The sequence below is a fragment of the Lutra lutra genome, chromosome 3 (genome assembly GCF_902655055.1).
Source record: "Lutra lutra chromosome 3, mLutLut1.2, whole genome shotgun sequence".
NCBI classification, from domain to species: Eukaryota; Metazoa; Chordata; class Mammalia; order Carnivora; family Mustelidae; genus Lutra; species Lutra lutra.
This window is the reverse complement of record NC_062280.1, coordinates 181,251,182-181,266,317: the sequence shown is the minus strand read 5'-3', so window position 1 is coordinate 181,266,317 and position 15,136 is coordinate 181,251,182. Positions and strand designations below refer to the sequence as shown.

The 15,136-nt window shown below is 32.7% G+C and overlaps 1 long non-coding RNA gene across 1 annotated transcript; it reads left to right on the top strand.

Annotated features, from left to right (window-relative positions):
- Positions 1-3,851: 3,851 nt before the first annotated feature.
- On the top strand, positions 3,852-14,874 carry LOC125096345 (uncharacterized). Its single transcript, XR_007126143.1, has 3 exons — positions 3,852-3,967; positions 8,451-8,567; positions 14,384-14,874. It is a non-coding gene; the product is annotated as an uncharacterized LOC125096345 (long non-coding RNA).
- The last annotated feature ends 262 nt before the right edge of the window (positions 14,875-15,136 follow it).

Genomic DNA, 15,136 nt, shown 5'->3' with positions numbered 1-15,136 from the left:
AAATCAATGTCTCTGCAGGGCTGTATTCTTTTCTGGCAATTTGAGGGCAGATTTTGTTTCCTTTTCTCTTACAGCTTTTAGAGGTTGAATTACTTGACTCATAGTTTTCTTCTATCTTTAAAACTAATTCAGTAGTCCCCCGGACTTATCTGCAGTTTTGCTTTTCGTGGTCTCAATTACTCACAGTCAACTGCAGTCTGGAAGGTGATCCTTCCTCTGACACATCACACATCATAAGGTCAACAGTAGTAGCCTAATGTTATGTCACAATACCTACATCATTCACTTACTTCATCTCACCATGTACACATTTATCATCTCACATCATCAAGAGAAGGGTGAGTAGAGTACAGTAAGATATTTTGAGACAAAGAAAGAGATGACATTCACATAAATTTTACTTCAATATATTGTTCTATTATTGTTCAATTGTTGTTAATCTCTTACTATGCCTAATTTTTTAAAATAAATTTTATTGTATGTATGTATATATAGGAAAAAGCATAGTATATATAGGATTTGGTACTGTGTTTCTTGCTTCTACTGGGGGTCTTAGAACATGTCTCCTACTTATAAGTAGGGACTATTGCAATAGCTAGTTAAGTTTTTCCCACATATTTTCATTCTGACCCTGACTTTTCTGTCTTAATCTTCCATATTAAAATGACCCTTGTGCTCAAATTGGGCCCATCTGGACGACACAAGAAAATCTCTCTATTTTAAGGTCCACTTATTAGCAAACTTAATTCTACTCGCAACCATAATTCCATTTTGCCATGTAACATAACATATTCACAGATTCTGGGGATTAAGACACGGGTGTCTTTGGGATACCATTATTTTGCTTACCACAGAGGGAAGCTGGAAAGTGTAGTATTTTTAGGTCCAAATGTTACAGAGGGGGAAAAATGATTGAGCATGGTGGACTCTTGCTGATGGCCTAATTAAGGTAACTAGGTTACTTGTTGATGGTTGCATGAAGTTTAGACATGAAAATAAGCATGGATTTAACATCTGGGATTATACTGGTAGTATGAGAAGAGCAATTGATGTGTATTGATTTGGATAAAGTCTGGTGTAGGTAATTCAGGCAATGGTAAGAGAAAATATAGATAGAGGAAGTACTGACAACTCCAATGTTTATTGGAGGTTTATGATGTATAAGTTGTCACTGAGTATTCATGTAATCCTCACCAAAACTATATTTAACAAAGTGGACACTTTGGTCATTCTCATCTCTGTAACATGCCATAGAAGTATTCCACTTCTATGGAATGGTTTCCATTATTAATATAATTTAAAATTTTTCAAAAATAAATTTACAAGGAGTGTTGTATGGTGTTAAACTATTTACAATTGTAGAGTGATGGATCTACTATTGTAATTCTGCATTACTTTATTTTAAAAATGGAAACTGAAGTATTAAACTCCCTTTTTATCTTGGGGGAGAATTCTTTAAACAGAGATTATATTTCTTCTTTAGTCAAAAATTAGGAAATGACTAAAAATATATTCATTTGTTAAAAAATTACCTATTTTTATTTATTTTTATTATTTTTTTAAGATTTTATTTATTTATTTGACAGAGAGAGAGAGATCACAAGCAGGCAGAGAGGCAGGCAGAGAGAGAGGGGGAAGCAGGCTCCCTGCTGAGCAGAGAGCCCGATGCGGGCCTCGATCCCAGGACCCTGAGATCATGACCTGAGCTGAAGGCAGAGGCTTTAACCCACTGAGCCACCCAGGCGCCCAAATTACCTATTTTTAAAGAAGGATACCAACTAATAATATAGGGAAAGATAAAAAAGTTTCTGATAGCACAATTAAAATATAACATTGTTTTAGCACTTTATGAAATTTATTATGTTGAATATCCATCATTTAAAATCATACTTTCTGAAAACTGTAGATTCTAACTTCCTCTTTACCAGTTGGGTGCTATTTTCCTTTTATAATGTACCTAAGTAGCTTAATGCTTCAGTTTCTTGGTCTGTAAAAAAACTGTAAGCCTATCAGTTTATCATACTAGGTCCTATTCTAAAACTAAACTAGTAAAACTAAACATAACTTTTATAAATTTTTGAAAAGATATACAATTGAAAACAAATTCAGATGACATTGACTCATAGTAACTTTAAAAATGTAGTATTTGTTTGGAGGGAGGAAACAAAATCAAATATTGCAATGTAACTGCAGAATCTCATGATGTTTCCTACTAGGGAATTATTAAAGGGAACATAGAGATAAATTTTTATATAGGTTTATTGTTCTCTTTTTGATATAAATAAAAAATTGGAAAAACCAATTAATGAGAAATAAAAAATAATCAGATCTTTTAAACAGAAGTTGTTTCTGAATGTTGATGATATATTTTGGTAATCATACATTATTGCTATTATGAACACATGCTTTTTCATATGGGTTGATGCATATTTAGTTATAAAATGTATTTATTTCTCTATATTTGACTGTACAGTTTGGCTTAAACAGATTAAAAAGTTCTTGTCTTTTAAAATAAAGAATAAAATTTTTTTCTGTATCAAAAATATTTACAGTGTACTCACTATGTGCCAAAGCACTATTCTAGGAGCTGTGGATACAGCAATTAAAACACACAAGTGTGTGCACACTCATGCCCTGCTGCTTATATTCTATCAGAGGACAAATTTTAAGTAAAATTAAAATATGTGTTTATTAATAAATAATATCTATTTAACCTGTGTGGATTTTTAAACAGATTTTTAATATTGAAGCTAAATCTGATATTTTAAAAGACCTATATCATAAAACCATATTAATGCCATTTTTAAATGAACTTTTATTTTTATGCTTGAATATCATGATTGAGTCAATTGAAAACTTAAAAAAAACCTATAACACAATTATAACTATGCACGCTGAAGCTGCAAGGAAATTGAAGGAATGTTTAATTTTTATATGCATTTAAATAAAATTATTATAAAATTGTGATCACAAAACATAAATTTTTTTTTTAAAGATTTTATTTATTTATTTATTTGACAGAGAGAGATCACAAGCAGGCAGAGAGGCAGGTAGAGAGAGAGGAGGAAGCAGGCTCCCTGCTGAGCAGAGAGCCCGATGCGGGGCTCGATCCCAGGACCCTGAGATCATGACCTGAGCCGAAAGCAGCGGCTTAACCCACTGAGCCACCCAGGCTCCCCACAAAACATAAATTTGAAGTGCCCCAAAGTTTATAAATAAAAAATAAGTACTGGCATGTAAGTCAAAATTGATGTATATGACTTTCTTATTCAAATATCATACACAAATTATATTCTAAGGAATTGTCTGTTTAGTTTTTTCTTAGATATATAATCACCAAGTTTTCAAGATACTGTTTTCCTATAACATGTACAAAGAGTTTTTAAAGCATTTTTAGAAAGGTATCATTTTTATTTCCCCTATACTGAACTCCTTTGAATATCAAATGAATGTTTGCTTATTATTATGTCCAACTATTTTAATATAATGTAGAAGCAGTATTATCAAGAACTTTTTAACTACATCACATTACTATATGTTCACAAATTTGTATGCATATGGTTTTCATGAAACTAGCCAGAGCTTTTCACAGAATGTACAATTAACCAATGTTCAAAATTGCTTTTTCTATCTGGACATACTAATAGGCTGTAATATATTTTGCTAGAAAAATTGCATAGAGATTATTCTGCCATATTTTAGCACTAGCTAAGTAATTGGGTGCATTAGGAGACTAGGAATTTCAACAAGAATCTGCATTAATCCCCACCAAGCTTGAGTTAGACATACTAAAAACCCTAAAGAATTCTGTGCTCTTAATTACTGCTCTTTTCTTTTTCAATACAGAACTCCCCTGGTGATGAACAACTGAAGAAAAATCCATCACTGAGGCACTCAAAGTTTATAATCCTTACAAGTGACCTTTCCATGAACCCAAATTTAAGGACATCTTTAAAGGAAAGACTGTGTAAGTGTAACATTTAAGAAACTAACTTAATTAAAACAGTAAACGCTAAATTGGCGTGAAAGCAACTTCTACTAGATCACCTGTCAGCATAACAAACAACAATTTTTGGTTTTGTTTTTAAACTGAACCTCAACAGAGACTGATATTTTTTTTATCAGAGATAATTGTATTTTAAAGACATTTTTTAAAGGTCACAATAGACTTAAATTTGCTATAGTTAGAAATAAACTTTAAAAAATATTTGAGTTTAATATGCAAACTTAATTTTTAAATTCTTATAGTTTTTTTAATAATATTCATATTTAGGCAATCTTAAATATGGCTTGCCTTGTCTTCACTCTTATTTTACTTCTAGGATGATTTTGAGAATTGATAATGCAGTAGTCTCAAAGAAACTCCAAATCATGAGACTGTAACCTACCTGGTGTTTCTCAGCCTAGGGCATCACTTAAGTAAGAAAAAAAAAAATTTCATTGTCATTCATTTGAGCCATCAGTACTTTTGTATTATTGCCTATATTGGGCACAATGATATTTCAGTCTTTTTAAAGATTATATTTATTCAAAAGAGAGAGAGAGAGTGAGCATGCAGGTGTGCAAGCAGAGGGGAGGGCAGAAGGAGGAGCAGACTCCCCACAGAGCACAGAGCCAGAGGTGGGACTTAATCTCAGAACCCCTAGATCTATGACCTGAGCCCAAGGCAGATACTTAACCTCCTGAGACACCCAGGCACCTCTATTTCAGTCTTTTGGACACTACCTCTACACAGGTGTTTTCAACTGCTATGAACACTAAATCTAACCATTTAGTGGATATTCATTCGTCATATCAATGTTTGTCACAGTTTCTGGTATCTAACATGTGTTTAAATTTTGTTGAGTTAGTACATAATCCGAACTGACCTTATAGTATTGAGGAGAGTAATTAAGGTGTGGGGGGCAGTGGGGTGGTTGGTAGGGGGTGGTGAGGGGAGAATGGTTCATTTCCTTCCCAGTGAAAATAAAAACTTTATTTCTCCTTGATTCTCGAAAATATCACTGAAACACTGTTGCAAATACCATGATTTCACCTTTCCATTCTGTTTTCACTGCTTTAGGCTTTCTGCTTCTGTATCCCAAACTTGCTGTTAAATCTTGTACAACTTGTAGGACTTTTCGTATGACTTTCTTTTCTGTGAGTCAGGATACTTCTGTATCAAACAGCAGGAAGTTAAATCAAGCACATGTTAACAAAACAAAAGGGAATTGGAGATCCGGTGATTGTCAGGGACAGTCAGGACCACCAGAAGTGAAGTTGCCTCTGAGGAAACTACACTCAGGGATTTGAACATTGTTACACGCCTTCTTTGTACAATGTTTTCATACCTCTCCAATTGTCGGATTTGTTTTCCCAGAAGAGCTTCTCTACAAAGCAAGAGGACCTGAATGATACACCTTAGGTTGCTATTTTAAAATAGAAGTTCAGAGGATGACCAAAAAGTCTATGTTTACAGCAGGCTCCCAGCTTTAATCTTGTCACTCACATAGTTGCTACAAACACTGAAACATAAAGTCCAAATTATTTATGTTGGTAAAAAGGGTAATTGTAGTAACTGGCATTAATGTGCTTATAAAACTGTCCCAATGAGAGTAAGTCTTTGAATTTATATGCTTTTACCTTAGAGCAAGGGGGAAATTTTTTTTGACATGTATTCATGCCTAAATTCTTTGAAAAAAAAAATGTCCTAGCTGTTATTTTTTCTTAAAACAAACACCCATATTATGGATGACATCTTCTCTTGAACATAGCTTCTAGTGTTACACTACTTTAGTTTCCTAAAGCAGCCTTGTATGGTTATGGTAAGAAACTGGAGGAGCGTCTGGGTGGCTCAGTGGGTTAGGCCTGTGCCTTTGGCTCAGGTCATGATCTCAGGGTCCTGGGATTAGGATCCACATGGGGCTCTCTGCTCAGTGGGGAGCCTGCATCCCCCTCTCTCTCTGCCTCCTCTCTGCCTACTTGTGATCTCTGTCTCTCTGTCAAATAAATAAATAAAATCTTTAAAAAATTAAAAAAAATAAATTGGGTCAGGTGTGATTACTGACCGTAACTGTAACTTTCAGACCTCCGAGTAGACCAGGTAAAATTGAATCTAGAAAAGAATATAGTTTATGACTAGATGATTTATTTTAATGAGCACCTAATTTACAAATATGTTTGAAGTCATTTTTGTCTCTTACATGTTATAATTATCAAGGAAAATATAATTGTGTTGATGAAACTTAATTGCTACTGTATTTCAAATAATACACTGTGCTTATTGATATTTTCAGATAATTTGAAAATGCAGAATTAGTATTTCCAAAAAATCTCATAAAATAAAAGCTGTATAGTTAATACTTTTCTGATTTTTTTCAGATAAATTACAAAAGCAGAACTAGTATTACAAACAAAATTCTAATACAAAAGTTATATAGTTAACACTTTTCTACTCACTGTAGATACTAAAATTTAAAAACTAGATGAAATAAATTTAAAAATAAGTAAGTGTAAACTCCAAATATAATTTATCTAAAAGCATTAATATAAAAATGATTTATAATGCTAAAATTTTTTATGGATAGGTTACAGCTGATATCCATTATCTTATGAAATTCTTCAACCTTCCAATCTTTCTTTCAATGTAATCACTATTATTACCATAACTGAACATTATTTGTGTATTATGTATACTGTATTATCCCAAGCAACAATAATTTCCCTGAGTATAAGATGATATTTTAAAAGTGTCTCTATCTATAATAGTGTCTAGTACAAACTAAATTATTGTATCAGAATCTATTATTCCTCTTTCTCAATATATTTTAATATGGGATAGAAAGATTTCTTGTAATATATTTTAAATTAACATTATTATCTAATACTAATCATCATTTTAAAAACTCAATAAATTTCTCAGTGAGAGTATTAGAAGTGAGGTGTCATCTAAAAATCTTGTATTTTTTAGAGGCAATAGTAATCTTTAAACTACATTTATAATTAGATGAGTCTACAAAGAACTGTATTAATGCTCCAGGCTGAGAGTAGAACTGGCAGTGAGTCAGAGATTTTGAGTAATGCTGGGCAGAATATATATGAATTTTTTTTTAATCATAAAGTGTTTTAAAACCCTATTTCTGTGCTGTGATTTATTCATTGACTTGTTCCTTCTAAGGTGAATAACAGAGCCATTGGACAGTGCATAGCTCTTGAAGTGATCTTAGTGGTACTTCTCCTGGCAGCTGAAGTGTTCGTTGTGACATTTAGTAAAATTTTTCAAGTTTTGACTATCTTTCAGAAATACTAACTTCCCCATATTTTCCCCCTTAATTCAGCTTAACAATGTGTTTCCACTTAATCTTAAGATTCTTCTGGCCTCCATGACCATTTTCTTGTGGTAATTTTGAAAATTCCCTCAGGTCCAGATGGAAGACACACCAAATAAATTTCCTATCAACAACAGGCAATGTTGAGGAATAAAGACTGACTTAGTTTAATTTTACTTAGCTCAATCTTTTCATTCATCCAACAAATATATATATAAAAGTACTTGTTATGGATAAAGTACTTAGATAAGCCTTGATGATATAAAGAAATATTAAAATATGAATACAGATTTTAAGATATGTATGTTTTAATAGGATAAATAGATAAACAAATCAATGATTATGAAACAATGCTTGAAGTGCAATGGGGGCTATCAAATTCATTGAAAGAGAGAAAAATCCAATATTTGAAGATTCACTCAAGTTAGGAACATGAAGAAAGGTATTGAAGGTGATGAGGCATTTCAGGGGAAAGAAACAGCATTTAAAAGAGCTTGAGACAAAAAACTGTGGTGTATTATTTACTTGGAAAAGAGTATAGACCGGACTTAAACTTCTATTCATGAGTAAGATGGGACCTGACTGATCTTTTGCAGAAAACTCCTATAAAACTTGGGTATAAAGCACACAACACTGGCGAACAAAAAGGAGTAAGCAGATTTTGGTGGAGGGGAATTTCATAGGATATTCGTAGGAGGGAAATTTTACATTCATAGGAGGGGAATATTACAGAGTACATTTCCATTTTTTATGGATTTAATTCCGGGGTTATCATCAGTGCAGCAAATGAGTTGATAGCGATAGTGAGAAGTCCATAGTTTTGTGACCTGGCAATTTTGAGACCTGAATATGGAAACAAACTAGTTTACAAAGAGAAGAAAATTTTGTGAAAGAAAAAGAGCCAAATGAGTCTCGACTTTAGGACAGCATATCACTCTTTGATCCCTCAATCATGCATTTCTAGACAAAAAACTAAAAATACCCCCCAAAAAACCTCAACTAAAAAGAAAGGATCTGAAATGAGACCAGAGATATGGCCCATGAAACAGCTTTTGATTCAAGGCCAATTAAGATAATTGAAAGATAAAGCAGAAGAAACAACTCTTAACAGAGAAAAATAAAATAATCTCCTTTCTCCCCCAGGTGATATTATAATTTCCAGGACTCAATCTAGAATTACCTAATATATGAAAAGCCAGGTGAATGGCAAACACTCTCAAAAGAAAAGGAAATGAACTGAAACCAGATGATCCTGATATTGTAAGTATCAGAAAACGTGGTAAAGTAGGTATAATACTTAGCTGAAGAAAAGTTTAACACAATATATTCCTGATGAAGGGAAAGAGGAATTCTCAACAGACATATAGGTATGATAAGAAGGAAGCAAATGGAAATTCTAGACCTGAAAAATATGACACCTGCAGTTTAAAAAAAAAAAGTTCATTGGCTAATATTAACAGCTTAAAGAGATAGTATGGGGGAAGACAAAGTAATTTTGAAAGTGCTGCAATAAAAATGGCCCAATGTGAAAAACAAAAAGAAAACATGTTGTCAATAAAAACAGAGCTATGTGTACACACACACACACACACATCTAGCTATCTATCATCTATCTGTATCTATATCACTATACACACACATAAATACAAAACATATGCACAAATACATATGTACACAAATGTGTATGCACATATAAAGATGTGTGTCATATAATTTGAAGATACAACTCCTTTAATTTCCCCACATTTGATTAGATAAATTTTCAGATTCAGCTCATAGAATTTGAACAATTTTTTAGTTTGCTTTCCATTTTGTGATTTTGTAAAAATGTCTATGTGTGTACATTACATATATATTTTATAAACCATGTGCATATATACATATATGTGTGTGTGTATGTGTGCATATATAATAGTAAAATATTTCATGTATGCACGTGTACATACACACCTACATATGAGACTTAGTACTGTTTTGAAATTTAATTTTGTTACTCAACTCAACAATATACCTTGCAACACAAATATAGGTACAAAAATATGGACCAGAGTCATAATATTATGTCCAGTTTGCTATTGCTTCACTTTAAACTGCCTTCTCCTTGCTGTTGATGCATAACAGCTGAGGTTGGGAATCTGTACCCTATGATATTAAAGCCATAAGAGGCAATACAGAAGCTGTTGCTCTGGGAGATGTTATGTGGTATCATTTCCTGCATAAGGAAATGATTATTTAGTATGTTTGCTTATTTGAAAAGATTACCATAATTTCGTCAAAATTGCAAGACTGCCAGAATGCTCCCTTATTAATTGAGCAATCTTCTCTATTATTTATAGCCATTGATCATGCTTAACTTTGAACCCTTGGTTGAGGTATGTCTTGACTATTCATTGTATAAGTTTGCTTTTCCCTTCTGAATATATTATTACCAATAAATTTACACTCACATATTTTTATATCCATTTACCATATGAACCTTAGTCAACTTTTACATTGGGGTTGCCAAATTTAGTTTTTTCTAATGCCAGCTCTACCTTGCTTCTACATTTATTGCCTGCTTTCTTCTATAAAGAAGCAGTTTCCATAAAGGTCAAATTTTAACTTATAAGACATCTTGGAGAAGTGCAGAAGACATAGAAATTCAGCAGAGATAGAGTGAGACAGAAAGAAGCTGTGAACCAATGAAAAATATTTTCTCAGGAATAGACCAGACAAAAATCATACAGCACTTTTTCAAGCTTTCATGGCAGAATCAATACTAAACGTTGTCAGAAAACCACTCAGTACTGATATGTCCAGATTTGAGAGGATTAGTACAGACTTTCATGCCTTATTAGGGAATTGAAAATGTATACAATTATTCTAGTTTGAGAAGAATAAATGGCAGTTTCCTTAATCACTATGCCTGGGAAATTTATGGAGTTATGATGCTTGATCAAGGAATATGGAAGGTGAGACTTACTGAAGGTGTCAGGCAGGAACAAAACACAGCAGTGACTGAGTTGTATTTGGATTGATATATCAACTTATTATTGGGGCCATACTGACACATAAGAAGTTGTAAACGATTGTTTGATTGAACAATTGACAATTGGGTAGACCTGGAATTTAAGTTACATTGTTTACAATAAAGGGACCCCCCTAGGGAGTATAAAGAAAATCACATTATAAAACAAATGACACAATTTAAAATGTAAATCCCAATTTCACTTATGCCTAGAAAGAAGGAAATATTGTCACTTCTACTACCTTCTCCACAACAAAAGCAAGATAATCTTAAAAAAAAAAAAAATCTTAAACCCACCCATCAAATATCTGAAGTTACAAAGTAACGGGATGGCCTAATTTCTAAAGAAAGACAGATAAATGTAAAAAGAGACTGAGGCACCTGGGTGGCTCAGTGGGTTAAGCCTCTGCCTTCTCCTCAGGTCATGATCTCAGGGTCCTAGGATCAAGCCCTGTATTGGGCTCTCTGCTCAGCGGGGAGCCTGCTTCACTGCCCCTAGCCCCCGTGCCTGTCTCTCTCCTACTTGTGATATCTGTCTATCAAATAAATAAATAAAATATTTAAAAAATTAATGTTTGACAACAAACAGCAGATTCAGAAAACTAAGAGAATGTCAAGCAGTGTGAGTGCCAAAAGATTTAGTCCCACATATAATTTATAAATACAGAAAAATCAAAGATAAAGAAAAAAATCCTGAAAGAAACCAGAGAAGTAAAAACATCTTAATAATAAAAGAAAAAAGAATTACATTTGACTTCTTTTTGGAAACTGTATAAATAAGAAGAAAGTGGAGTGAAATTAAAAAAAAAAAAAAACCTACCAACCTAGAATTCTATTTCTTGCAAAATATTCTTCAAAAGTAAAGGAGAAATAAATACTTTCTCAGACAAATAAAACTTGAAAGAATGTGATCAGTAGACCTGCCTTGCAAGAAATGTTAAGAGAAGTTTTTTTTTTTTTAACAGAAGGAAAATAATTTACATTAGAAACTGGTTCTAAACAAAGAAAGGAAGAACACTCAAGAAGTGAAAATAAAATAAAAACTTGTTTCCTTATTCTTAAAGATTTATTTATTTATTTATTTATTTTTAGAGATGGGAAAAGAGAGGAAGAGTACAAGTGGCAGGGGGAGGGGAGAGCAAAAGAGAATCTCAGGCAGATGCCATCCTGAGCAAGGAGCTCGATTCAGGGCTTGATCTTACAACCCTGAGATCTTGAAACCAAGAGTCAGCTGAAACCAAGAGTCAGACACTTAACCAACTGTGTCACCCAGGAACTGCTTATTTTTCTTATTCTTAATTGATGTCACAGATAATAGTTTTTTTCAATTAATATGAGCAATATGAATTATGTATTCTTATGTGTATATCTTAAAATATATAAAATTAGATAATATAACATTATATATATAATCTTTTATGCTAATACATAAGTAAGATATAATAATATATAAATAAATAATATATAATATATTTAAAAATATAAATTAATAAATTAAGAATTATTAAAAAATTAAAACTAAAGTAATTATATATATAATGCACTTACTTATGTATAAGTATTTTAAAAATAAGAGGAGAAGGGAGTTGAGGGAAATTGGAAGGGGAGGTGAACCATGAGAGACTATGGACTCTGAAAAGCGATCTGAGAATTTTGGAGGGGTGGGGGGTGGGAGGTTGGGGGCACCAGGTGGTGGGTATTGTAGAGGGCACGGATTGCATGGAGCACTGGGTGTGGTGCAAAAATAATGAATACTGTTATGCTGAAAAAAATAAAAAAATTAAAAAAAAATATAATAAAATAAATTTATATAACTAAAATAAAATATAACAAAAATATATAAATATAAATACATATGTATATATAACACATACATGTAAATAATATATAATAATATATAAGTAAATAATAATATATAAGTAAATAAATGACCTCAATGATATAAGGGATAAAAGGGAGGAATTTGGATTATTTTGTTATTAAAATGTACCCACAGCACTTGTGAATTTGTATAATGTTATCTGAAAGTAGACTTTGATTAGCTGTAAATGTATATTACAAACTCTACAACTGTTAAAAAAGTTTACAAAAAAAAGAAAAAGATAAGTAGTAATACAGAATTCTCAGTTAAAAGCATACATACAAAACTAGAAAGACAGGAAGACAAAAGTAGAAATGAAGAATAAGGGCAGAAAACAGTAACAGTTGAGGTAAATATTAATCCAACTATATTAATAAGTTTGAATGTTGATGACTAAATGTACCAATGATAAGACACAGATTGTCAGAATGGAACAAAAATCACAAACAACTATCTGTTGTTGACAAGAAACCTACTTTAAATATAAAGACTTACAAATTAAGAGTAAATGAGTGGAGGAAACATACTATGATAATGCTAATTTAAAAAGAAGAATAGCTGTATAAATTTTAAACAAAGTAGACTTCAAAGCAAGGAAAGTTATCAGAGATAGAGAAAAGCATTTTTTAATGGTAGGGGGTCAACTCTCTAAAACGTAACAATCTTTACTTTGTAAGTGCCTAACTATAGAGTGTTAAATACATGAGGCAAAACTAATAAGACTGCAAGAAGAAAGAGATTAATGCATCATCATATTTCAACACTTTAATAGTCCTCGGTTAGAGATGGATAGACTCAGCAAGCAGAAAATCAGTAAGGACATAGTTGAGCTTAACAATACCATCAGTCAACTGGATATAATTGACATCTGTAGATCACTTCTTTTAACAATAGCAGAATGCATACTCTTCTCACACCTACATGGAACATTTGTCAAGGTAAGCCACATTCTGAGCTATAAAATATACATAAAGAAATTAAAAAGAGAGGTGGTGGTGCAGTAGAGTGGTGCAGTAGATTAAGCTTCCATCTCTTGATTTTAGCTCAGGTCGTGATTTCAGGGTTGTGAGATTGAGCCCCACGTTGGGCTCCACACTGTACCTGGAAACTGCTTGAGTTTTTCTCCCCCTTTTCCCTCTGTCCCTCCTGCTTGTGTGTGTTCTCTCTCTCTCAAACCAATAAATCAATAAATTAATAAATCTTATTTTTTAAAAAATTAAAATTGTAGAAATCATAATTTTATTTGTCTTCTCTGAGACCACAAAGAAATCAATCAGAAAGATAACTGGAAAATTGCAAAATTGTGGATTCAACAACATGCTTCTAAATAACACATGTATCAAAAGAAGAAATTTCAAGAGAATTTAAGAATATTTTGAATCAAATGAAAATGAAAACACAACTTATCAAAATATGTGGGATGCAGTGAAATGCACTGCTTAGAGGGAAATTAATAACATTGAATGTATATATTAGACAAGAAGTAAGATCCAAAAACAATGTTCTGTTTCTACCTTAGGGAACTAGAAAAAGGAAAAAGAAGTATTTGACAAAAGTCAACACGCATTGATTATAACAACTCTCAGTAAGGAATTGAGGAGAACTTTCTCAACTGATAAACCATAGCTAAAAAAAAAAAAACCCCTACAGGTAACATTATACTTAATAGTGAGAAACTTGTAGTTTTCCAACTGAGATCAGTTACGAGGCAAAAATATTCCCCCTTTTCACTCCTTTTCAATATACTAGAAGTCCTAACTAATGAGATGAGATAAGAAATAGAGATAAAAGTATATAGATTGGGATGGAAGAAATATAAGTGTTCAGAGATGACATGTTCATCTCTATGGAAAATCCAAAAGAACTGAAAAGAGGCAGAAAATGGAGTGTCATCATTAAAACAAAATGAGAGAACACAAAACAAAATCCTTAAATCCAGTGCACCATACTCAGTGAAAAAAATTCAATTATAAAGGTAAAATATATATTTTTAGAGAAATAAGTGTTTTTATTTCCATCAGACTTTCAGAATGGGGAATGTTAAAAAGATTCACCATGAGCAAGATGATAATTCCAATAAATAAATGATTTTCTCCATAAATAAATAAATTCTATGGAAATTGGTAAAGGATAAACATAAATGATAAATTATTATGTTTCATTTACTTAAAAGATAGATGACTTTCTAATGCCTTTCAACATTTTCAGCAAAATCTGCCCAGAACTCTGTCCAGCCCTGGGACAACTCCTTGTGAGGCAGAAGAAAGGGAAACCTTCCTGCAGATCTTTGAAGAAGCCACTAGACAGGCTGAAGGACAACTACAGTCCTTCGAGAAGAGTCCACTTCCTCTGGCACCAGTGAATGAACCAGGACTTCGGGGCCATCCGAACCATCCTCACTGTCCCTGCTAATCTTGTGTTTGGGGGATGACAGGCCATTTAGAGCACAAAGTTCATTCTTACCACAGAGCGTCACCTTCTTTCTCCAAGTCTTCCTCTGCCCATTGCAAGTTTTGAATAGATTCTGGTGTTCTGAAAGTCAATTCCAACACCTTTGCCAGCTCATTAATTACTGTTGGGGAGGAACAGAGCTCTAGAATTAGCATGCTTAACCCCTTACTCCTCTCTACCTGCAAATATACAAAATATGTATTGATCTGTTTATTTATTGCATACCTTACCCATCCAAAAATGAAACCGCATGTACTGATTTTATTTTGCTCATCACCTGGCCCTGGTGGTATAATCATGCAGACCCGGAAGGGAACAAAGCAGGAAAGTAAACAACAGAAGATGATCACTAAAAAATCTAACACTAAACTTGGAGTAGTAGTCTGGGGAGAATATTCTTGTTAGGATATCACTCTCCTTTATGTTGTAACAAAGATTCCAAGCAGTTTTACAATTCCCTGGGGACTTATTATTACATCAGTTCAGGGAGAGGTGAAAGGGGGGGAAAAA